General features: G+C 42.7%; 1 protein-coding gene across 7 annotated transcripts in view; it reads left to right on the top strand.

The window, feature by feature from the left end:
- The window catches only part of KATNBL1 (katanin regulatory subunit B1 like 1), a 70,179-nt gene continuing 46,357 nt past the window's right edge, over positions 1-23,822 (top strand). For 2 of the 7 annotated variants that reach the window (XM_055363240.2, XM_055363239.2), the window contains exon 1: positions 39-196. The gene's annotated coding sequence lies outside the window, so the exon portion shown is untranslated. Of the gene's footprint in view, positions 197-12,030; positions 12,181-23,822 lie in introns of those variants that run through there. The other 5 variants (XM_063698451.1, XM_063698450.1, XM_019011302.3 and 2 more) reach the window with 4 other exon arrangements.

The following is a 23,822-nucleotide window of genomic DNA, read 5'->3' as shown; positions in this document are numbered from 1 at the left end:
AGAGGGGCGGAGCCAACGTTGGGCGGAGCCCGCGAGACGCCCACAGCGCCAGCTATCCCGGCGGGCCGCGCGCGCGGCCGCGTTTGAATGGCCCTGAGTGGGACTCGGCCCAGAAGCCGAGGGACTCTCTAGGCTGCCGGGCGCTGGTCGTCAGCGCCGAGGCTGGGCTGAGGCGCCGCGGTACCATGAGGCGCCGGTAAGTGACTGCCGAGCCGGTGCGAGCCCCGCGCCCGCAGCTGCCCTGTCCTGGCAGGGCTACTCCAGCCGGGCTTGGCCGCGCCCTGGGCCCACCTGCAGGCCCCGCGGCGGCCTCGGCTCGGCCGGGCTCGCGGCAGCGCTGTCGGGTCCCGGGGCGGGGCGGCAAGGCCGGGGCGGAGCCCCTCTGCCGGCCCCTGCGGGGAGGGTCGGGCGGCGGGCGCTGGGGGGCTCCAGGGGACTGGACCGGGAGAGGCGTGGACCGAACCTGTTGTCACTTATTTATCTTCGGGTGGAGTCGACAGCTGCACCTGGGGAAGGGGAAGGACAGAACGAGTGTGGGGCGAGCTGTTTTGAGGACAGGTTTTCCGCAGAGCGCCTAGGCCCGGCCCAGGCATTTCCTTATTTTCCGACGGGTCCTCGGATTCCTGACGGATGAGCTTTTGTTTCGCAGGACAAAAACTTGACATAATTGCATAAGAATTGTCGATTGCAACTTTAAAAACCTTACTGTATTTTCTGAAAAGTTGTTCTGTAAAGTATCTAGGCTTTTACTACGCTCTTAAATTGCTTAAATATGGAGATAACAAAGAGTTGGTTTGTTTTCTTGTGGCTTATAAAGTTCCTTGAAAACAGAGGTACCTATGTCAGTTTCTTTGCTGATTAAAAAAAAATTGTAGGCCGGGCGCGGTGGCTCACGCCTGTAATCCCAGCACTTTGGGAGGCCGAGGCGGGTGGATCACGAGGTCAGGAGATCGAGACCATCCTGGCTAACACGGTGAAACCCCGTCTCTACTAAAAATACAAAAAATTAGCCGGGCGAGGTGGCGGGCGCCTGTAGTCCCAGCTACTCGGGAGGCTGAGGCAGGAGAATAGCGTGAACCCCGGGGGGCGGAGCCTGCAGTGAGCCGAGATCGCGCCACTGCACTCCAACCTGGGCGACAGCGAGACTCCGTCTCAAAAAAAAAAAAAAAAAAAAAAAAAAAAAAAAATTGTAAGAGAAATTAGGTGTGTAATAATCATCAGTTCAGCACTTGGGAGAAATATGAGAAACTAGTCCACCTAATAGCTTAAATCTGCTGGTTTTTTGGAGTTTCTTTGGATAGCCAGCTTCAGACTTGAATTGAAACGTCATCCATTGAGGCTTTTACTTGGCTAATAACTAATATTAGCCAATAATAATATTAGCCAGTGTGATCATAATGATGGGCAATATTTATTTTGTGCTTTCTATGCGCTGGGCGTATTAAGAGCTTTACTTTGGGATATATACTGTTGTCCCCATTTTGACAGGGAAGAAACTAAGGCACAGGAAATTTTAGTATTGTAACTTTTGTACCATACAGGGTTACACAGCTAATATAATTAACACCCAAGCAGGCTGGCTCCACGCTTTTAACTCTGCTGCTCTACTACCTCCTTTATCTGTGGCTCTTTTTAGTTTACAAAGCCCTTTCATTTCATTTACTTCAGCTTCGGAGACCTGAGTGTGCTTTTGTGTACACATACATTCATTCACACACCATTCATTCAAGTTTTCTGCTCTTGATGATTATACTTAAGGTTTGTGCCTGAGCAAAAAATCCATTGACTATTTTAAGATAAATGGAGTTCATAAGCTTTATGTGTGTTATCATTTATGTTTTGAATTCCTTTATATCCTTTCCTGAAAGTTTTGAAAGTGTTAGTCTTAGCAACTTATGTATTACTGTAAAATAAAAAATTACATGTTAAATGTTTTCATCCCTAAAACTTATTGAGTGGTTATTCTGTACTTGAAATGGTTATACTTAAACTAATACCTCCTTGACAAGGAATAAATTTCAAAAGCAAAATCACTTAGTAAGAAATCAGCAGTTTATACTTATCTATAGCAGAGCTTTTAAATGTCATTCATCAGTTACAAAGCTTTCGATTGCCTGTATGCCCAACAGGGTGGTAGACCCAATTGGCTATACAAAAGAAATGTGCCGCAAGAATGACACTATGGACTTTGGGGACTTGGTAGAAAGAGAGTGGGAGGGGATGAAGGATAGAAGATTACACATTGGATACAGTGTTCACTGCTCAGGTAATGGGTGCACCAGAATCTTGGAAATCACCCCTGAAGAACTGATTCATGTAACCAAACACCACTTGTTCCCCAAAAACCTATTGAAATAAAAAATAATAAAAATAAAATAAAAAATGTGCCAGGACAACCAACCTTAGGGAGATTAATCTAGTTTGGGTTATGAGATTAACAACAAAAAATATATATGACACTCTTCATTAGTACAGTGGATGAATGCAGAACTGAACTGGGTAAAGCTTCTGCAAAAAACTAACAATTGCAGGATTTATGTAGGGCACTGAATAGAAGGGTGGATGGTGGGGCTAGGCAGGGTTGGTAATCCCAACACTTTGGGAGGCCAAGACAGGAGGATCTCTGGAAGCCAGGAGTTCGAGAGCAGCCTAGGCAACATAGCGAGACCATATCTCTACAAAAAATTTAAAATATTTTGCCAGGCATGGTGGCATGCTTCTGTAGTCCCAGCTACTTGGGAGGCTGGGGTGGGAAGATCGCTTAAGCCCAAGAGGTCAAGGCTACAGTGAGCCGAGATTGTGCCACTGCACTTCAGTGCAGCCACAGACCGGTGTGGCTCACACCTGTAATCCCAGCACTTTGGGAGGCCAACGGTAGGAGGAAAGCTTGAGCCCAGAAGTTTGAGACCAGCCTGGGCAACATACCAAACCTCCATCTCTACAAAACATTTTAAAATTAGGGCCAGTGGGTCATGCCTGTAATCCTAGCACTTTGGGAGGCTGAGGCAGGTGGATCACAAGGTCAGGAGATCGAGACCATCCTGGCTAACACGATGACACCCTGTCTCTACTTAAAATACAAAAAATTAGCTGGGCGTGGTGGCACATGCCTGTAGTTCCAGCTACTTGGGAGGCTGAGGCAGGAGAATCGGTTGAACCCAGGAGGCAGAGGTTGCAGTGAGCCGAGATCGCACCACTGCCTTCCAGCCTGGGCGACAGAGTGAGACTCCATCTCAAAAATAAAATAAAATAAAATTAGGCAGGTGTAGTGGCATGCGCCTGTAGTCACAGCTCCTTGGGAGGCTGAGGTGAGAGGATTCCTTGAGTCCAGAAGTTGGAGGCTGCAGTGAGCCATGATCATATCACTGCACTCCAGCCTGGGTGACAAAGCAAGACCCTGTCTCAGGGGGAAAAAAAAAAAAAGTATTGTCTAGTAACAAGATGCATCATAACATTACACTAGTCAGTATTATGTTGATGTTTTATCGATCATTATATTTGTTGATCTATGTTAGTTAATTTGGTGCTTTCTGGAAAATGTATTTAGGAATATAATGTTTTTTAATTAAACACCTTAAACCTAATACAAATGGTACTTTTACTGGGAGCATACACTTTTTAAATTGGAAGGGTGTAATTTGACTTTTCTTTTCTTTTTTTTTTTTTTGAGACGGAGTCTTGCTCTTGTCTCCCAGGCTGGAGTACAGTGGCAAGATCTTGACTCACCACAACCTCCGCCTCCCGGCTTCAAGCTATTCTCCTGCCTCAGCCTCCTGAGTAGCTGGGATTACAAGCACCCACCACCACGCCCGGGTAATTTTTGTATTTTTAGTTGAGACGCGGTTTCGCCATGTCGGCCAGGCTGGTCTTGAACTCCTGACCCAGGTGATCCGCCCACCTCGGCCTCCCAAAGTGCTGGGATTACAGGCGTGAGCCACCATGCCCGGCGTAATTTGACTTTTCTTTGCCAGGTTCAAATGCCGTGTTTACTATTTCTTGCTCATCTAAGTATTTTTTCACTACCAGCTTAATACCCCTTAACTTTGGAGACTTCTGCATTATATTTACCATTCTTGTTCTTGGGGCATGATGAGGGTAGAAATGAGAGAAAAGGTATTTTGAAAGGACTCCCTTTTTTGCTTCCTGTAACTACCTCTCTCTCCTTCAGTTTTGTATACTGTCTGAAATTCTTTTTGCCTTGAGCAAGTCACCCAGAAACCTACCACCTATGTATGAGTCATGAGATGCTCATTCTAGCATCTCCTCTGCTCACTGGCATACTCTTAAGATGCACAGCTTGGTGTTACAGTGGGAAAGGCACTATTACTGTAAGTCACAACGCTAAGCCTGTTAGTAACTAAGGGTTCTTGGGCAAGTGATTTAATCTCATCTGAAATTATCTCCAAGGTCGAGAATCTATAAAATAGTTACTTATTGAGGGGAGTTCTTTGGGGAGGAGGGAGACCTGTGGGGAAGAGGCCTCTGGATATCTTTTACATCTTAGTGTGATTAATCATAGATTATTTCTTCTAAAGGCATTTTTAAAAGCTACTTATATGATAGGGTTGAGGAAGAAATCTTAGGATGGAATTTAAAGGCCAGTAGAATATAAGCTTCAGTACAGCAGGGATTTTTGTTTGGTCCACTGATGTTTCCCTAGTGCGTAGAATAGTAATTAGTCTGTAACATGTACTTAATATTTGTTGAACAAGTGAAGAAATGAAGGAATGGGTTGCTGGGGAAAGATAAAATTTGTTGGAGTACTGCGCAGATGCTCTGAGTATCTTGAAGGAATTCAAAATGCAAACCAACCGGAGTACAACCCATCATTCCTACAATGTAAAAATACCTCCCAGCAGTAGCAAAGCGTCTATTGTTCACTTAATTGCCTTTCAGAACTATTAAGCGATTACTGCCCTGGCTGCCCCTCTTACTCACAGAGTAAGATTTTGACCATCACCACATACTTAAGTGCCAGCTTGACATTTCAGTATGCATTTTACTCTTACTTTCAAAAACCTATGTCCTAGCCATTCCCTGTGCTACACTTAATATAATCAGTAACAGGACATTTACTGTTGTAGCAAAAATGAATTATATGTATTGATTAAAATTTGGCCTTTCATCCATGGAGGATTCATGGCATAGCATTTAAAAACTGGCACTCTTCAGGCACAGTGGCTCATGCCTGTAATCCCAGCACTTTGGGAGGCCTATGTGGGCAGTTCACAAGGTCGAGAGATCGAGACCATCCTGGTCAACATAGTGAAACCCCGTCTTTACTAAAATACAAAAAATTAGTTGGGTGTGGTGGTGCACACCTGTAGCCCCAGCTACTCAGGAGGCTGAGGCAGGGGAATCACTTGAACCCGGGAGGCGGAGGTTGCAGTGAGCCGATATTGCACCACTGCACTCCGGCCTGGCAACAGAGCGAGACTCCATCTTAAAGGAAAAAAAAAAAACTGTCCCTCTTCGCCTTCCTGTTCCACAACTGCCATATAAATAATCGTCAAGAATAGTTTTTTCACATATAATTCGTATACAAAGTTTCTCAGTAAGTCAATTTTGTCTACAAGATAAAGTCCAAATTCCTGACCTAGCATTCAGGGACTTCTGCATTTTAGGCAACCTACCTTTTTATTCTTTTCCCTTACAGTGGCCTGTACTCAATAATTACTTAATTATTGAATAGTTGGTATAGAAAATAAGGAAACAAAAAGCAGTTATTCTTGCCTGCAAAGTATGTTTCCAGTTGAAGAAAGTCTGGCAGATGGTTTTTCAAGAAGCCTGTATGGGTGGCATTCATTGTTTGAGTGAATTATCCATTTAATGAAAAATAGCATTAGAGACAAGAATTCCTTAAAACTCCATGTAAACAGTTTTTTCGATCCTTGTTGACAGACCTGTTGGAAACTAGGTAATACAGTCTACCCTCAGCATCCATGGGTTCTCTGTATGGAAGCCATGAATATGGAAGGCTGACTAGGGGACATGAGTATCCACGAATTTTGGTATCTGAGGTGGTCCTGGAACCAGTCGTACTCAGATACTGAGGGACAACTGTAATAAGAAAGGAATTAAATATGTATATCTAGTGACATCAGTTTACATTGCAAGTAACCACTTAGTGGGACTGACTGAATCATTCTGTGCCCACAGCATTGCTTGAACAGTTCATCAGTCTGGATGGACTGGGTGATTTTGTAGTAACAAACAGCACCCACATCTCAGTGGCTTATTTCAGAGGTTTATTTTTCCTCAGTTCATGTTACACATGAGCTGTCTGGGCCTGTGCTCCTAGTTTTCCTTGCTTAGCAATGTGGACAGGGGAGTCTTAACTTTCTGGCCTGTTATTGGTTACCTGTTGATGGTTAGAGGTAAGGTAATGGGAGTGAATCACACACACTGGCTCTTTTTTTTTTTTTTTTTAATTAAGTTCTGAGGTACGTGTGCAGAATGTGCTCTTTGTTACATAGGTATACACATACCATGGTGGTTTGCTGTACCCATTAACCCGTCATCTACTTTAGGTGTTTCTCCTAATGCTATCCCTCCCCTAGCCCCCCACCCCCCAACAGGGCCCGGTGTGTGATGTTCCCCTCCCTGTATCCATGTGTTCTCATTGTTCAACTCCCACTTATGAGTGAGAACATGCAGTGTTTGGTTTTCTGTCCTTGAGTTAGTTGCAGTGAGCTGAGATCGTGCTACTGCACTCCAGCCTGGAGACAGAGCAAGACTCCATCTCAAAAAAAGAAAAAATAGATACCAGAATAGGTGTATCTATTCTAGGTACAATGAACATGGTTCCTGCTCTCATGGAGCTCACAGTCTAGTGAGAGGTCATGGGCAATAAGTGCATAAGCTAATTTCCAGATGGTGATAAATGTGGTGGGGGAAAAATACAGGGTACTGCTATAGAGAATGATTGTGAGGGTGGGGTTATTCTTGATTGGGTGGTGAGTGTGTGGGAGGAATATTTTAAGCAGAAAGAATGGCTCAGCCACAAAATGGAAATAAGTTTGAAATGTTGAAGGACAGAAGGCCAGTGTGGCTGAAGCATTTAGGAAGCTATTATAGTCTAAAGGAGTTGGTGGTTTGGTCTAGAATGGTGGTAATGGAAATGGAAAGAAACGGACAGCTTGGGAATATATTATAAAGGCAAAGTCAACAAATTGGATGTAGGTTATTAAGGAAAAAAGAAATCAAGGATGAATCCTTTATTTCAGGCTTGAGAAATTGGAAGGAGGATGGTTCCGTTTACTGAGTTAGGGACTGTTGGGAGGAGCAGATTTGAGAGGGGGATATTAAGGGTTCTATTTTTAATATGTTAAGTTCAAGAATAGATGACTATTGGATATCCATGTGGAGTTGGCTAGTAGGCAGTTGGAGATTTGAATCCAGAGTTTAGGTGAAACAGTATGATGAGAGATTTTATTTATTTATTTTTATTTTTTTTGAGACAGAGTCTTGCTGTCGCCCAGGCTGGAGTGCAATGGCGCGATCTTGGCTTACTGCAACCTCTGCCTCCCGGGCTCAAGCAATTCTTCTGCCTCAACCTCCCCAGTGGCTGGGATTACAGGTGCCTGCTACCATGCCCAGCTAATTTTTGTATTTTTAGTAGAGATGGGTTTTCACCATGTTAGCCAGGCTGGTCTCGAACTCCGGACCTCAGGCGATCCGCCCACCTAGGCCTCCCAAAGCGCTGAGATTACAGGCGTGAACCACTCTGCCTGGCCGAGATTTTATTCTTAAATGAAAGTTAATATGTTAATTTTTGTTATAGTTAAGACTTGGACACAGGAGTCATATTTTCTTGAGCCTGCAAGTGATTCTTCTGTTGGAGAAGAAAGTGTTCCCTGAGAGAGGAGGCATTTTCAAACCTTAATATACGTTCTGATTTCAGCCTAGGAGATATGGTGGTGCCCAACCACTGTAACTGTTGGGGATGTAATATAATCCTCACAAGTTTTGGAACATAAGAAAGGTTTAAGAACCGTTGTTATAAAAAGATTTTGAATGTCTCTAGCATCATTTTTGTTAATTCTTAAAGGATGATCTACCCTTTTTTCCAAGGCTTAGGGTATACTTAACCCTGTTGACTTCTGGTACTGTAGAAATTAGGCACAAGTGTCGTAGGGTGGTGACATTAGTCCAAATAATGAAGATAGAGTTTTCGAATTAATTTATATTAGCTCATCGTTTTGAGAGTTGAATACTACTTTATTGGTATATCCTCTCATATGTAGAGAGTCTATTGGTTTTGAAAGTATCAGAAATACCTTTAGTAGGCAAACAAGGGTCAAAAATGATCCTTAAAGTGACAATGTTTTATGTATGTATACATTGATCCCTCATTATCTATGGGCGATTGGTTCCAGGACCTCCCAATGATATCACAATCCAAGGATGCTCAAATCCCTGATATAAAGTGGTGTAGTATTTCCACATAACCTTTGCACATCCTCCCATACACCTTAAATAATTTCTAAATTATTTGTAATATCTAGTACAATGTAAATGCTATGTAAATAGTTGTTATACTGTATTATGGGGGGAATAGTGATGAGAAAAATAAGTCTACATATTCAGTAGAGATGTATTTTTTTTCTAAATAGTTTTGATTGGGAATTGATTGAATCCACAGATGCTGAACCCACAGATACAGAGGGCCAGTTGTATATATATTTTCCATTTCTGAGTCCAAGAAGACAATTAAAACAGAATCAAGTATTTTTTCCTCCCTGTTGAATATTTCCAGAAAATACTGGGTTATTCTAACAGGGAAAGTAAATTGGAATTTGGCGAATTCACCAAAACATGCTAGAATAATCATAACCATCTACTTCTAGGCGTAAGAAGTCCTAAGTCTTCCCAAAGATTCAGGTGTTTATATAGCCATTTAAGAAAATATGTATATAATACTCTAATACATTATAATTAAGTTAAAACATACTTGCACATTATACAAAATTCAAAAGGCCCAAAAGTGAAAAGTCTTCTCCCTTCACCCCCTAGCCACACATATCCTCTCACTAGAAGTGACCTTTGTCCCCAGTTTCTCTCATATCCTTTGAAAGATATTTAGTGAATATACAAGTAGTCCCTCACAGACACACACTTTTTAACCTAAGTGGTAACATAGTGTTTTGCTACCTTACTTTTTTCTCCCTACTTTCCAGTATAAGGCATAGTTATGTTTTTTGAAAAGCCTCTAGGTCCACAACTATGGATGGTGATAAACATCTACCTAGTTCTTTAATTTTATTTTCCCATTATTAGTCCCAGTTCCCTAATGTAGTAATCTAAGTGGACTTGATTAAAACTGAGGAAGAGGCCGGGCGTCGTGGCTCAAGCCTGTAATCCCAGCACTGTGGGAGGCCGAGGAGGGCAGATCACGAGGTCAAGAGATCGAGACCATTCTGGCCAACATGGTGAAACCCTGTCTTTACTAAAATACAAAAAATTAGCCAGGCGTGGTGGTGTGCACCTGTAATCCCAGCTACTTGGGAGGCTGAGGCAGGGGAATCGCTTGAACCTGGGAGGCAGAGGTTGCAGTGAGCTGAGATGGTGCCACTGCACTCCAGCCTGGCGACAGAGCAAGACGCTGTCTCAAAAAACAAAATAAAACAAAACAAAACCAAACAAAAACACTGAGGAAGAGGTAGTAGGAAAGCTAATTCCCACTTGGCATCTCTTTTGTAATTTTTATTTCGGGGTATCTCAGTCATAAGAGAGTTGGAATTCAGTTTGATCCAAATTAATTGAAATGATATAGTATTGTACCCACTGAATCTCCAGACATCTGTCTTTATTTTCATGCTTGATCTGCTTTCCCGAGTTTGACGTTATTTCTCAAATCAGCTTACGGTGGAAAACTGAATTAAGAGAAAGTGGTGGGCGGGGCGTGGTGGCTCACGCCTGTAATCCCAGCACTTTGGGAGGCTGAGGCAGGTGGATCAAGAGGTCAGGCGTTCGAGACCAGCCTGGCCAATATGGTGAAACCCCATCTCTACTAAAAATACAAAAAAAACCAATTAGCTGGGCGTGGTGTCATGCGCCTGTAATCCCAGCTACTCAGGAGGCTGAGGCAGGAGAATCTCTTGAACACGAGAGGCGAAGGTTGCAGTGAGCCAAGATGGCACCACTGCACTCCAGCCTGGGAGACAGAGGAAGACTTCATCTCAAAAAAAAAGGAGAGAGAGAGAGAAAGTGGTGTGATGAATCATCATTCAGGAAATATTAAACCCTTGAGATATCAACTTTGAATTGTTCTGAGTAGGTGAGAGGTGAAGCCAGCTGGGTTTCTGGGTCGGGTAGGGACTTGGAGAACTTTTCTGTTTAGCCAGAGGATTGTAAATGCACCTATCAGTGCTCTGTGTCTAGCTAGAGGATTGTAAAAGCACCGATCAGGATTCTGTAAAAATAGACCAATCAGCACTCTGTAAAATGGACCAATCAGCACTCTGTAAAATGGGCCAATCAGCAGCACATGGGCGGGGTCAAATAAGGGAATAAAAGCTGGCCACCTAGCCCTAGTGGCAACCCGCTCGGGTCATCTTCCACACCGTGGAAACTTTGTTCTTTCCGTCTTCACAATAAATCTTGCTGCTGCTCACTGTTTGGGTCCGCATCACCTTTAAGAGCTGGAACACTTGCCACGAAGGTCCTCCGGCTTCATTCTTGAATTCGGCCAGACTACGAACCCACCGGAAGGAAGAAACTCCGGACACATCGGAAGGAGCAAACTCTGGACCACGAACCCACCAGAGGGAAGAAACTCTGGACACACCATTTTTGAGAGCTGTAACAGCGCGAAGGTCCACGGCTTCATTCTTGAGGTCAGCAAGACCAAGAACTCACCGGAAGGAGCCAACTCGGGACACATGTGGAATCAGGATGAGGGGACTTAGTTTTATGATTTGAGTATTTAATAATGTCAGGCTCTGTAATTTGGTAAATCTATAGTCTGTCATTTTCTGAGATGGGAGTCTTGCCCTGTCATCTAGGCTGGAGTGCAGTGGCGCAGTCTAGGCTTATTGCAACCTCCACCTCCCGGGTTCAAGAGATTCTCCTGCCTTAGCCTTCAGAGTAGCTGGGACTCGAGGCTCATGCCACCACACCAGGCTAATTTTTGTATTTTTAGTAGAGACGGGGTTTTGCCATGTTGGCCAGACTGGTCTCAAACCCCTGACCTCGTGATCCGCCCGCGTCAGCCTCCCAAAGTGCTGGGATTACAGGCCTGAGCCACCGCGCCTGGCCGGTAAATCTGTTTTCTTAATAGGAATAAACCTAACAAGTATAGTAGACAATACAGGTAACCTGATGGGGTACCCTTTTGCTGGACAAAAGGTAGCACTGCCTGTATTTGTCTCTATTTCTCTTTGTTCTTCTTCCAGTGTTCACCTCCTCCCCAGAATCCATGCCCCGCGCCCCGTTTAATTGCCACATTCTTTCAAAATGGTAACCTTCAATCAGATTAAATGGGATTAAATGAGTGCAAAACAAAACTAGCAAGGTCAACAGAATGTATCATTGCTGTACCTATATAATAGTTTCTCATATTTTATAAAAAGTACAGTTTAACATTCCATTTACCTTGTTACTTTTTGACTACAAGTCTTTGCTTCCCTTGCCAGTCCCTCTTCCCAATTCTTGACCAAATATACCTAAAAAAGGAATGTCACATTTATGGAACTGTGTAATCTTTCTTTGAATCTGGTTTAACATTAAACTATGGGTTTTTTGTTGTTGTTGTTGTTCTTTGTGATAAGTTCCACCTGCTATACACTGGGTCACATGATCTGTTTAGCGCAAAGTATTTTTTTGGAACACTTTTGTATTAGTTATGGAAATAAATTTTACACATTGATTAAAATGTAGAGAAACACTCATTGAGACTACTCAGCAAGTCCTGCTGGACTAGAAGCTGTTACTTTCTGTAAAATGACTCTAAGTATCTTTGCTTTAAACCACTATCTATTATTTCATAGTTTAACTCCAAGAGCAGTTTTTGTTTGTTTTCCCTAAGCTGTTAGATAAATCCTCAGGGATATCTCAGTGCTTGACATATTGTATTATAATTGCTTGTTTGTCTATTTCTCCCACTAGAAACTGTGGGATGATGGTGAGAATTTCACAGCAGGAAAGATTGGGAAGTTTAAGGATCTGAACAGGAGTTAGGTAGGAAAGTATTACATGCTATGATGTAGCTGTATATACCACCAAAAATTCTACCTTAGAATGGTTTAGGTCACTGAATTTCATAATTTTAAAATTATTTCATATTCCTTTACATAAGTTAAGAATTTGTATGTTGCAAGGCTTAAGAAGCTTTAATTTATCAGTTCCTATTAGCGTATCGTTCTCTTTTTGTGTCAAGAAAAGAAACTCGGCTGGGTGCGGTGGCTCACACTTATAATCCCAGCACTTTGTGTGGGAGGCTGAGGCAGCGAATGGATTACCTGAGGTCAGGAGTTTGAGACCAGCCTGGCTAACATGGTGAAACCCTGTCTCTACTAAAAATAAAAAAATTAGGTGGGTGTGGTGGCGTGTGCCTGTAATCCCAGCTACTAGGGAGGCTGAGGCAGGAGAATCTCTTGAACCTGGGAGGCAGAGGTTGCAGTAAGCTGAGATCATGCCACTGCACTCCAGCCTGGGCAACAGAGCAAGACTCCGTCTCAAAAAATAATGATAATAAAATAAACCTCATTCTTTTATTTAAAATGTAATATTTTTTACTGGTAAAAATTGATAAAAATAAGCCAAAGACAACGATTCAATCTTAATCTTATAGAAAAATAACAGAAAAAAGGAATGTAATACCACTATTTAGAAATAACCCTTTCCTTTCATTCTTTTCTCTGTGCTACATATGCACATATAGAAACATACAACAAATTTAGGAACTGATATTAAAGTTTGCTAATACCACGAATCATGTTTCTTACACCAAAGGCAACTTGCCTCGTAGGTGATGTTTGTGTATAACTTGATAATAACTAACATTTACAGAGTGATTTACAGACATTGTGGTAAGTGGATTATTTAATCCTCACAGCATTATTCTGAAAATAGGAGATTAGGTAACTTGCATAAGATGGTACATAACTAATAAATGGTTAAAACAGGACTAAAACCCAGGTAGTCTGACTCTAGGACTTATATTTCTCTGTCACACCATATTGCCTAGTCTTTTCAGTTTAAACGTAAGAAAAATACAACTTCACATTAAATTTTTCAAAAGCAAACTAAAACATGACATTGTTCATCATTTGTCAGATTTTCAAAGGTAAAAACGTTGATGAGACAGAATCTTGTGTTATCATGGATGCAAATAGTGGTTGTTCTCCACCTCTAGTAGCAGGAGTCTAAGTTGGAAAAACCTTTGTAGAGAGCAGCAGTCTATCTCTGCCACATTTGCCAAGCTTCTTAGTTCCCAATTTAGTGAAGACAGCAATTGGAAATAGGAACTTAAAATATATTGTTTCCATGAAATTAATTGTAATGCTTTGGGTAGTCTGGACAAAGGCAAATGCCTGAAAAACTGTATATCAAAGTGTAGGTTAGAAAGCTAAACATAAATGAAGTAAAACTGTAACAGTTTAGGATTTTGTACAGATAATGTATCAAGTTCTTGAGCCACTTTAAATAAGCCCAAACTATAAATTATAGATGATGCATCATACATTATGTTTAGATTTCTTTCTTTCTTTCTTTTTGAGACGGAGTCTGGTTCTGTTACGCAGGGTGGAGTGCAGTGGTGCAATCTCAGCTCACTGCAGCCTCTGCCTGCTGGGTTCAAGTGATTCTCCTGCATCAGCCTCCCGAGGAGCTGGGATTACAGGTGCCTGCCGCCACGCCTGGCAGGTTTTTGTATTTTTAATAGAGACTGGGTTTCTCCATGTTGGCCAGGTTGGTCTTGAACTCCTGACCTCAAGTGATCCACCCACCTTGGCCTCCTAAAGTGCTGGGATTGACAGGCATGAGGCACCGTGCCCAGTCATTTTTAAATTATTTTATTTTATTTTTGAGACAAAGTCTCGCTCTGTTGCCCAGGCTGGAGTGCAGTCACGCAGTCTCAACTCACTGCAGCCTCCACCTCCCGGGTTCACGCGATTCTCCTGCCTCAGCCTCCCAAGCAGCTGGGATTACAGGCAGGCGCCACCATGTGTGGCTAATTTTTGTATTTTTAGTAGAGACGGGGTTTCACCATGTTGGCCAGGCTGGTCTTGAATTCCTGACCTCAGGTAATCCATCCCACTTGGCCTCCCAGAGTGCTGGGATTACAGGTGTGAGCCACCACGCCTGGCTGATTTTTAGATTTTAAATTGAAATGTTTAAGATACATGTGTAACATCTTTTTTTAATGAATCTTTTTATTTTATTTTTTCTCTGAAGCCAGAATGTGCTTACCCCTTTCCAGTTTTTATTATTTTGAGACACATTTTAGATAAGCATGCACACGTAGTTTAAAAAATCAGATACACATTGATTTCTCATATAGCAAGTAAGGTAAAGATTTATAAATCAAATGTTCATAAATCACAAAGTTACTTTTAGACCCTAAATTTATTTGCATTTATTATCAATTTCCATGTCGCCATAACTATTTTGTATATTCCACAAAATAGAATTGCTTTTGAGGAATGCAGTGTGGTTTGCAGAATTCCCAATACATAGTCATTTGACAGTTACAATTAAAAAAATTATTTGTGGGTTTTTTGTTTGTTTGTTTTTTGGGTTTTTTTTTTTTTTTGAGATGGCGTCTCTCTCTGTCGCCCAGGCTGGAGTGCAGTCATGGGATCTCGGCTCACTGCAACCTCCGCCTCCCAGGTTCAAGCAGTTCTCCTGCCTCAGCGTCCTGAGTAGCTGGGATTATAGGATACAAGTGCAATTTTGCTACATTGATGTATTGCATGTGGTGAAGTCAGGAGGTTCAGTACATGGATCATTAGAGCAACACGCATTTTACCCATCAAGCAAGCTTTCATCATCCACCTTTCTCCCACCCCTACCTCTCCGAGTCTCCATTCTCTGTTATTCCACACTGCTTTCGTATGTACACATTACTATAAGTGAGGACATGCAGTATTTGTCTTTGTGTCTGAGTTGTTTTACTTGAGATAATGGCCTCCAGTTCCATCTATGTTGCTACAAAATACATTATTTCATTCTTTTTTAAGGCTGAATAGTATTCCATATTGTATATGTACCACATTTTCTTTATCCAGTCCTCTGTTGATAAGACACGGGTTGATTCCATATCTTTCCTACCATAAATTGTGCTGCAATAAACATATGAGTGCAGGTGTCTTTTGGATATAATGATTTATTTTCCTTTGGGTAGATACCCAGTAGTGGGATTGCTGGATCATATAGTGGTTCCGTTTTTAGTTCTTTGAGAAATCTCTGTGCTGTTTTCCATAGAGGTTGTACTAATTTACATTCCCACAAATAGTATATGAGTTCGTTTTCTCCACATCCTTGTTATCTGTTACTTTTTGTCTTTTTAATAATAGCCATTCTGATTGGTGTAAGATGATATTTCATTGTAGTTGTAATTTGCATTTCTGTGATTAGTGATATTGAACATTTGTTCACATGCTTCTTGGCCATTTGTCTTCTTTTGAAGAATGTCTATTTGTGTTCTTACCCTGTTTTTTAATGGGATTATTTGGGGGTTTTTGTTCAGTTGTCTGATTGTCTGAGATCCTTATAAATTCTGGATATCGGTCCACTGTCAGATATATAGTTTGTAGATACTGTCTGTTCACTTTGTTGATTCTTTGGTTATGCAGAGGCTTTCCCTTCCCAACCCCGCCTCCACACGGTCCTGCTCTGTTGTCTAGGCTGGAGTGCAGTGGCACAATCTCAGCTTAACTGCAGCCTCCACCTCCCAGGCTCAAGCTGTCCTCCCACCTCAGCCTCCCAAGTAGCTGGAACTACAGGCGCGTGCCACCATGCTCACATAATTTTTAAAGTTTTTTTCTTTTATTTTTTATAGAGACAGGGTCTCAGTATGTTGCCCAGGCTGGCCTCAAACTCCTGGGCTCAAGTGCTACTCCCGCCTTGGCCTTTCAAAGTGCTAGAATTACAGGTATGACCCACTGCACCTGGCCCTAAATCATATTTTCAAAAAAAATATTTTAATATGTAGGAAAATATAATATTAATGACAAAATGCAGCATATAAAACTAAAGTGCAGGCTGGGTGCAGTGGCTCACGCCTGTAATCCCACCACTTTGTGAGCCCAAGGCAGGTGGATCATGAGGTCAGGAGTTTGAGACCAGCCTGGCCAATATGGAGAAACCCCGTCTCTACTAAAAATACAAAAATAAGCCAGGCATGGTGGCGTGCACCTGTAGTCCCAGCTACTCGGGAGGCCAAGGCAGAAGAATCGCTTGAAGCCAGGAGGCGGACGTTGTGGTGAGCCGAGATCGTGCCACTGCATTCCAGTCTGGGCAACAGAGCAAGACTCCATCTCAAAAAAATAAAAAACAACAAAGAAAAACTAAACTGCATGGGAGGAAAAGTGGTTGAATTACTGGTGATTTTTTTTTTTTTTTTTTTTTTTTTTTTTGAGACAGGGCCTTTCTCTGTCACCCACGCTGGAATACAGTGGTGCAATTTTGGCTCACTGCAGCCTCAACCTCCTGGGCTCAAGTGACCTTCCTGCCTCAGCGTCCTGAGTAGCTGGGACTACAGGTGTGCACCACTATGCCCGGCTAATTTTTGTATGTTTTGTAGAGACAGGGTTTCACCACGTTGCCCAGGCAGGTCTCAAACTCCTGGGCTCAAGCGACCCAACTGCCTTTGTCTCCCAAATTGCTAGGATTACAGGAATGAGTTATCATGCCCAGCCTACTGGTGATATTTTAATTAATTAATTTATTTTTTGAGACAAGAGTCTTGCTCTGTTTCCCAGGCTGGAGTGCAGTGGCGCCATCTCTGTTCACTGCAACCTCTGCATCCCAGGTTCAGGTGATTCTTGTGTCTCAGCCTCCTGAGTAGCTGAGATTACACGCCTGCCTAATTTTTATAGTTTTAATTTTTAGTAGAGATGGGATTTTGCCATATCGGCCAGGCTGGTTTCAAACTCCTGGCCTCAAGTGATATGCCTGCCTCAGCCTCCCAAAGTGCTGGGATTACAGGCATGATCCACTGCATCTGGCCTTAAGTTGTTTTTGTTTGTTTGTTTGTTTGTTTTTTGAGACGGAGTCTCGCTCTGTCGCCCAGGCTGGAGTGCAGTGGCGCGATCTCGGTTCACTGCAAGCTCCGCCTCCCGGGTTCACGCCATTCTCCTGCCTCAGCCTCCGGAGTAGCTGGGACTACAGGCGCCGGCCACCACGCCCGGCTAATTTTTTGTATTTTTAGTAGAGGCGGGGTTTCACTGTGTTAGCCAGGATGGTCTCGATCTCCTGACCTCATGATCCGCCCGCCTCTGCCTCCCAAAGTGCTGGGATTACAGGCGTGAGCCACCACGCCCGGCAAGCCTTAAGTTATTTTTAAAGTAATACTTATGAGATGCAAAATTTGGTATAAAGAGGACATAAAGTAAAAACGTTTAATACTGTTAATCCCCAGCTCCCAGGTTCACCTTTGTGGAAGCATTCAGTGATTGCTGGGGGATATTCTAAAAGGAGAGAGATTATTTTTTCCATATTTATTCCTGATTTTTTCTTCTTCTATGCATCCTGCTCCCTATACCCAAATCCAGGAGTATGGAGTGGGAAGGAGGGACAGCATGTAGTCTTTCTACACACGTCTGTTTTTGTTTCTGTCTCTTCTCCCTCCCCGGGCTTTCACATTACTTACTGAAACAAAGTCGATTTCATATACAGTCATTGAAGAGAACACCACCCTCTAGGCCTAAAAGCAAGAGACATGCCATTTTCTCTGTATCATTGCAGAACATTGCCTTAAATGTGTATGTCTCCCATGAATTGGCTTTGTTCACTGAAATAGTCAGGTATCCTATTTCTTGTAACTTACAGGAATTGTTTTTGTTTTTTTTTTTTTTTTGAGATGGAGTCTCACTCTGTCGCCCAGGCTTGAGTGCAGTGGCGCCATCTCTGCTCACTGCAACCTCTGCCTCCTGGGTTCAAGCAATTCTCCTGCTTCAGCCTCCAGAGTAGCAGGGATTACAGGCACGTGCCACCACACCTGTCTAATTTTTTGTACTTTTAGTAGAGACAGGGTTTCACCGTGTTAGCTGGGATGGTCTCGATCTCCTGACCTGGTGATCCACCTGCCTTGGCCTCCAAAAGTGCTGGGATTACAGGCTTGAGCCACTGCGCCTGACTGAATTTTTAATCATATAAAAAAGCAGAGAGGATAGTATAATAAACTTTACAATTACCCAGCTTCAGCAATTATCAGCATATCTTACTTCATTGGTACTCCCTATTCTGTGCAAATCCTAAATGTAATCTCATTTTATCTGTAGGATGGATTTTTTTTTTTTTTTTTTTTTTTTTGAGATGGAGTCTCACTGTGTGCTCTGTGGCCCAGGCTGGAGTGCAGTGGTGCAATCTCGGCTCACTGCAAGCTCTGCCTCCCAGGTTCACTCCATTCTCCTGCCTCAGCCTCTCAAGTAGCTGGGACTACAGGCGCCCGCCACCACGCCCAGCTAATTTTTTGTGTTTTTAATAGAAATGGGGTTTCACCGTGTTAGCCAGGATGGTCTTGATCTCCTGACCTCGTGATCCGCCCACTCGGCCTCCCAAAGTGTTAGGATTACAGGCGTGAGCCACTGCCCCCAGCCAGGATGGATTTCTAAAAGACTCTCAACAACAACAATAAAAAAACACATAACCACACTACCATTCAACTAAAAATAATTAACAATGATTAATAATAATTCTATCTCATACATGGCTGATCAGAATGTAAAATAGTATAATCACTGTAAAAGCAGTTGGGCAATTTTCTTTAAAAGTTTAACATACACCTACCATAAAACCCAGCCATTTCACTTCTGGGTATTTACCCATGAGAAATGAAAGCATATGTTCATACAAGTGTACATGACTTAACAGTAATTTTACTAATAATAGTGAAAAATGGAAACAACCCAAATGTCCATCAGTAGGTGAATAAACAAATTGTGGTAAGCCACCTAATAGACTGTTATGTTAACAGTCTGTTAACAATAAAAAGGAATAGACCATTGATACATGCATGCAACAGCATGGATGATTCTCAAACTAGTTATGCTAAGTGAAAGAAGCCCTACCAAATATATATATATATATATATGGTCTATGATTTATATGAAATTCTTGAAAAGGCAAACTATAGTGACAGAAATACATTCAAGTGGTTGGGGAGGATATATATTTTAAGTTTTGTTTTTTTTAAACTAGGATCTAAGCATCATCCAAACATTGCATTTAGTTGATATAGTCCTGAAGTGTCTTTTAATATGTAGCCTCATCCTCTTATTTTATTTTCTTGCGAAGCGTTTGTTGAGAACACTGAGTCATCTATCCCAAAGAAAGTTTTCTGGATTTTTCTAATTGCATCCTCATGGTCACATTAACAGGTTCCTGTGTCTTCTGTATTTCCATTAAACTGGTAGTTGGTAACAGGCAGTTGAAGTTGATTATGTTCAGGTTTGATTTTTTTGGCAAGAATATTTATTAGTAGTGTTGTTAATATTTCCTGTTGTATCATATCAGGATTCATATAATGTCTGGTTGTCTCTTTTTTTGATGCTAAAATTGATTAGTGTCTTAGATGTTGTCAACCTGATTTATCCATTGTAAAGTTTCCCATTACCTTCTTTCACTGTTTTTGCTTTCTATTGATGCTCAGATTGAGGAACCATATCTGGAGAAGAACTGGAAATTTGGAAATGTGGAAAGCTCTGGATTCTGAATTTTGAGTATACAAGAGTTTTACTGTGGTTGCTTAACTAGACAGCTTTCCTTTATTTCATGTTTACAATTTCCTGTTTGTCTTCGGGACCACTGTGTCTTCTGTGACCCAAGATGTATTCTGGGATGCTTCATTGCCTCTTAAATTAGATGAACTGCTTCTGCGTTTTTAGTAACCTGTTCAGTAATCTATTCCTCTTTTATAGCACTCATTATTCATATTCATTGGCTTCCTTGTTATTCATCACCACTAGATTGTAAGCTTCTTAGAAATAAGAATGTACTTCCAGGCCGGGCGCGGTGGCTCACGCCTGTAATCCCAGCACTTTGGGAGGCCGAGGCTGGGGGATCACGAGGTCAGGAGATTGAGACCATCCTGGCTAACAGGGTGAAACCCTGTCTCTACTAAAAATACAAAAAATTAGCCAGGTGTGGTGGCGGGCGCCTGTAGTCCCAGCTACTCAGGAGGCTGAGGCAGAAGAATGGCATGAACCCGGGAGGTGGAGCTTGCAGTGAGCCAAGATCGTGCCACTGCACTCCAGCCTGGGAGACAGAGCAAGACTCTGTCTCAAAAAAAAAAAAAAAAAAAAAAAAGAATATACTTCTTATTCATCTCTTGACACATAGTAGTGCTGAATCAGTACATGCTGGATTGAATACATAAACTTCCTTTTAATTGTTTAAGAAATGAACCCTAAAATAGCAGTACTGAAACATACAAAGGTAACATTTGATTTTCTCTTTTGAACAGAATTTGTGTGTGATATTAATAAGAGATAATAAAATATTTTTGTTTACTTTTTGAGTAAACTGCAGGGAACAAAGGAGAGGGAAGAGACAGATTTAGTTAGCTTTGTGCCGTCTTTATTAAGTATTTTTGTTTAGGAAACTGTCTCCTCTCTATCAAAGAGTAAACATTTTTGTTTTTTCATTTTGGTTAAATGACTATTTTATCGTGACCTATGATCATATTTTGTGATATCAAGTTTTTTAAACCTTTGATATTTGATAAACTTTCTGAAAGCAAAATTGCAAGTTCTAAGTTCAGTCTTTTTGCCTCAAACTTTTTTGGATATTGGGTTCCCTGAAGTCCAAGAGAGACTTATTAGGCTTATTTGATGTTAGATTTATACAAGGAGGCATTATCAAATGCGAGGTGGTGTTTAACTTTCTTTGGATTATACTTACATAGATGTGGTATTAATATGTGTTCCAGGGCCGGGTGCAGTGGCTTACGCCTGTAATCCCAGCACTTTGGGAGGCCGAGGCGGGCGGATCACCTGAGGTTGGGACTTCGAGACCAGCCTGGCCAGCATGGCAAAACCCCATCTCTACTAAAAATACAAAATTAGCTGGGCGTGGTGGTGCATGCCTGTAATCCCACCAGAGGCAGAGGCAGGAAAATCACTTGAACCCGGGAGGCAGAGGTTGTGGTGAGCCGAGATCACACCACTGCACTCCAGCCTGGCGACAGAGCGAGACTCTGTCTCAAAAAAAAAATGTGTTCCAGGTTGTATGAAATTCCTAAAATTCTGATGTCTTGATTATTATTAATATGTCAGTAATGACGTCTGTGTTACATTTTTGTATGCCACAAAAGTAACCAAATGTCCTTGTCAATTGTGTCTGTCCTGAGATTTTTGTCATTAATTGTTTTGCTTTGATTCTTTCCAAAAAGCAGTTGACAGTCAGTTATAATGCTGGGCTTACTTCTTTGGGGAGTTCATGAAAAGGACTCTTGAATGCAGGCCTCTGGTAACTTTGGAAATTGTGCCAGGAGACTAGAGAGAAAACTTCCAGGACTAACCAAAAGGCTGATGCGTTCATAAAAATTACTAACCCAATATGAAGCAGAGCAGGAGCTGATTGCATGGACAGAACTAATGGAGAACTGAAATAATTTTGTACGGCTTTTTGTTTGAAACACTGCTACTTTTTTGTTTTGTTTTTCAGAGTCTGGAAAACTTTTTTTCTTCCCTCTTTTTGAGACAGAATCTCGCTCTGTTGCCCAACCTGGAGTACAGTGGCACAATCTTGACTCACTGCAACCTCCACCTCCCAGGTTCAAGCAATTCTCAAGCCTCAGCCTCCCAAGTAGCTGGGATTACAGGCATGTGCCATTATGCCTGGCTAATTTTTATATTTTTAGTACAGATGGGTTTTCACCATGTTGGCCAGGCTGATCTCGAACTCCTGGCCTCAACTGATCTGTCCGCCTCAACCTCCCAAAGTGCTGGTATTACAGATGTGAGCCACCGCACCCAGCTCATTTGAGCTATTTATAGCCTTTAACAGCTGAGTAGAGTATACAAAATTTGAGGTGTATTTCTCTCTGCCCAGTTGCTTCAGAATTCATAAATTATTTGTGAATTTTCTTTCTTTCTTTTTTTTTTAAGATGGCGTCTTCCTCTGTCACCCAGGCTGGAAGGCAGTGGCATGATCTTGGGTCACTGCAACCTCCACTTCCCAGGTTCAAGCGATTCTCTTGCCCCAACCTATCGAGCAGCTGGGATTACAGGCACTTGCTACCACACCTGGCTGATTTTTGTATTTTTAGTAGATACGGGGTTTCACCATGTTGGCCAGGCTGGTCTCAGACTCCTGACTTCAAGTGATCCACCTACCTTGGCCTCCCAAAGTGCTAGGATTACAAGTGTGAGCCACCATGCCTGGCCTATTTGTGAATATTCTTAATTTGTGGCAATGTGGTTGTTTGCATAAGTTCAGTAAGAATCTGTTTTCTTTTATAATGGGACAGCGATGGAGGAACTGATTATTTTTCCAGGACTTTGACTGAAATGGCCTTATGATAGGTTCCAACAAAACCATTTTAGGAGAGCCTATGTGGACAATGATTTTTGCTGTACTTTGTATGGGTAATCAGGCCAAGTATAGTTGGACTGAAGCTTATTTTACAGGTGGCTTGGTCCTGCTGTGATTTATCTTCGGTGGAAGTGGGGGACTGGAGAGAGAAATATTGTATTTCAGATGAAAACTATAGTATTAGATTAACCTTTGATTCCTGGGTGGCCATGTTGTTATGGGATCTCTGGGGTGTCGATTTTTCTGGCCAGAACCTCTGTGGCTGCAGTGCCTTTGCCCAAGTTCTTGTCCTGTGTCCAGGAAGAATGAGGTACACAGACAAGTGAAGGGTGAAGAAGAATTTTATTTAGTGTTAGAACAGCTCAGAGGAGTGGGTAGCTCCTCTCTGTAGGCAGGTCGTCCAGTTGAGTGTTCAGCTCTTAGCAGAGAAGAGGCCCTGGAGAGAGTGGCTCCTCTCTGCAGTTAAGTCATTCTGATATCTCTGCAGGTCTCTGAAGCGCTCAGCAGATAGGGCAGCTTCTCTCTTCCGCCTGGTCGTCTGCAGCATTCAGCGGAGCGGGTACTCCTCTCTGCAGCTGGTGGTCCCATCTTCTCCAACTATCAGCAGAGAGGATACTCCACTCTGCAGCTGATCGTCCTCTTCTGTCATCTCTCTGCTGTCTTTGTCCTCTGGCATCCTCCGCCCTGCTGTGGCTGAGCCCAGGGCTTTTGTGGACCTCAGAAGGGAGGAAGTGCATGCCAGTTGATCCATGGGCTGTCATGGGTGGGCCCAGAAGAGGCACCACGAGTCCCCATTCTTGTCCTTGGGACTGGCAGCCCAGCCCCCTTCCTTCAGGTCCTCCCTGGCCTGAGGGTGGGGCCTTACTGGGGACCCTGCCCCCTTCCATCCAGGACTCTTGTCTGTCTCCCGCTGCCATTCATGGCCCTGGGGCTTGGCCCCAACCCTGCTCTCAGATCAGAGCAGGTGCTGGGAGCAGAGAGAGGCCAGGCAGTGGGAGCAGACACCCCTGAGCCTGCAGGGACAGTGGGGAGGGGGATCCTTCCTGGGGCGCCCAAGGGTGTAGACTGCAGAGACGCCCTGGTCCTGTGCCTGGGAGGGCAGCCACAGCTGCACAGGGGAG

This window comes from Gorilla gorilla, chromosome 16 (genome assembly GCF_029281585.2).
Source record: "Gorilla gorilla gorilla isolate KB3781 chromosome 16, NHGRI_mGorGor1-v2.1_pri, whole genome shotgun sequence".
In the NCBI taxonomy this organism is placed as follows: Eukaryota; Metazoa; Chordata; class Mammalia; order Primates; family Hominidae; genus Gorilla; species Gorilla gorilla.
The sequence above is the reverse complement of the archived record's forward strand: the minus strand, read 5'-3'. Positions and strand labels throughout refer to the sequence as shown.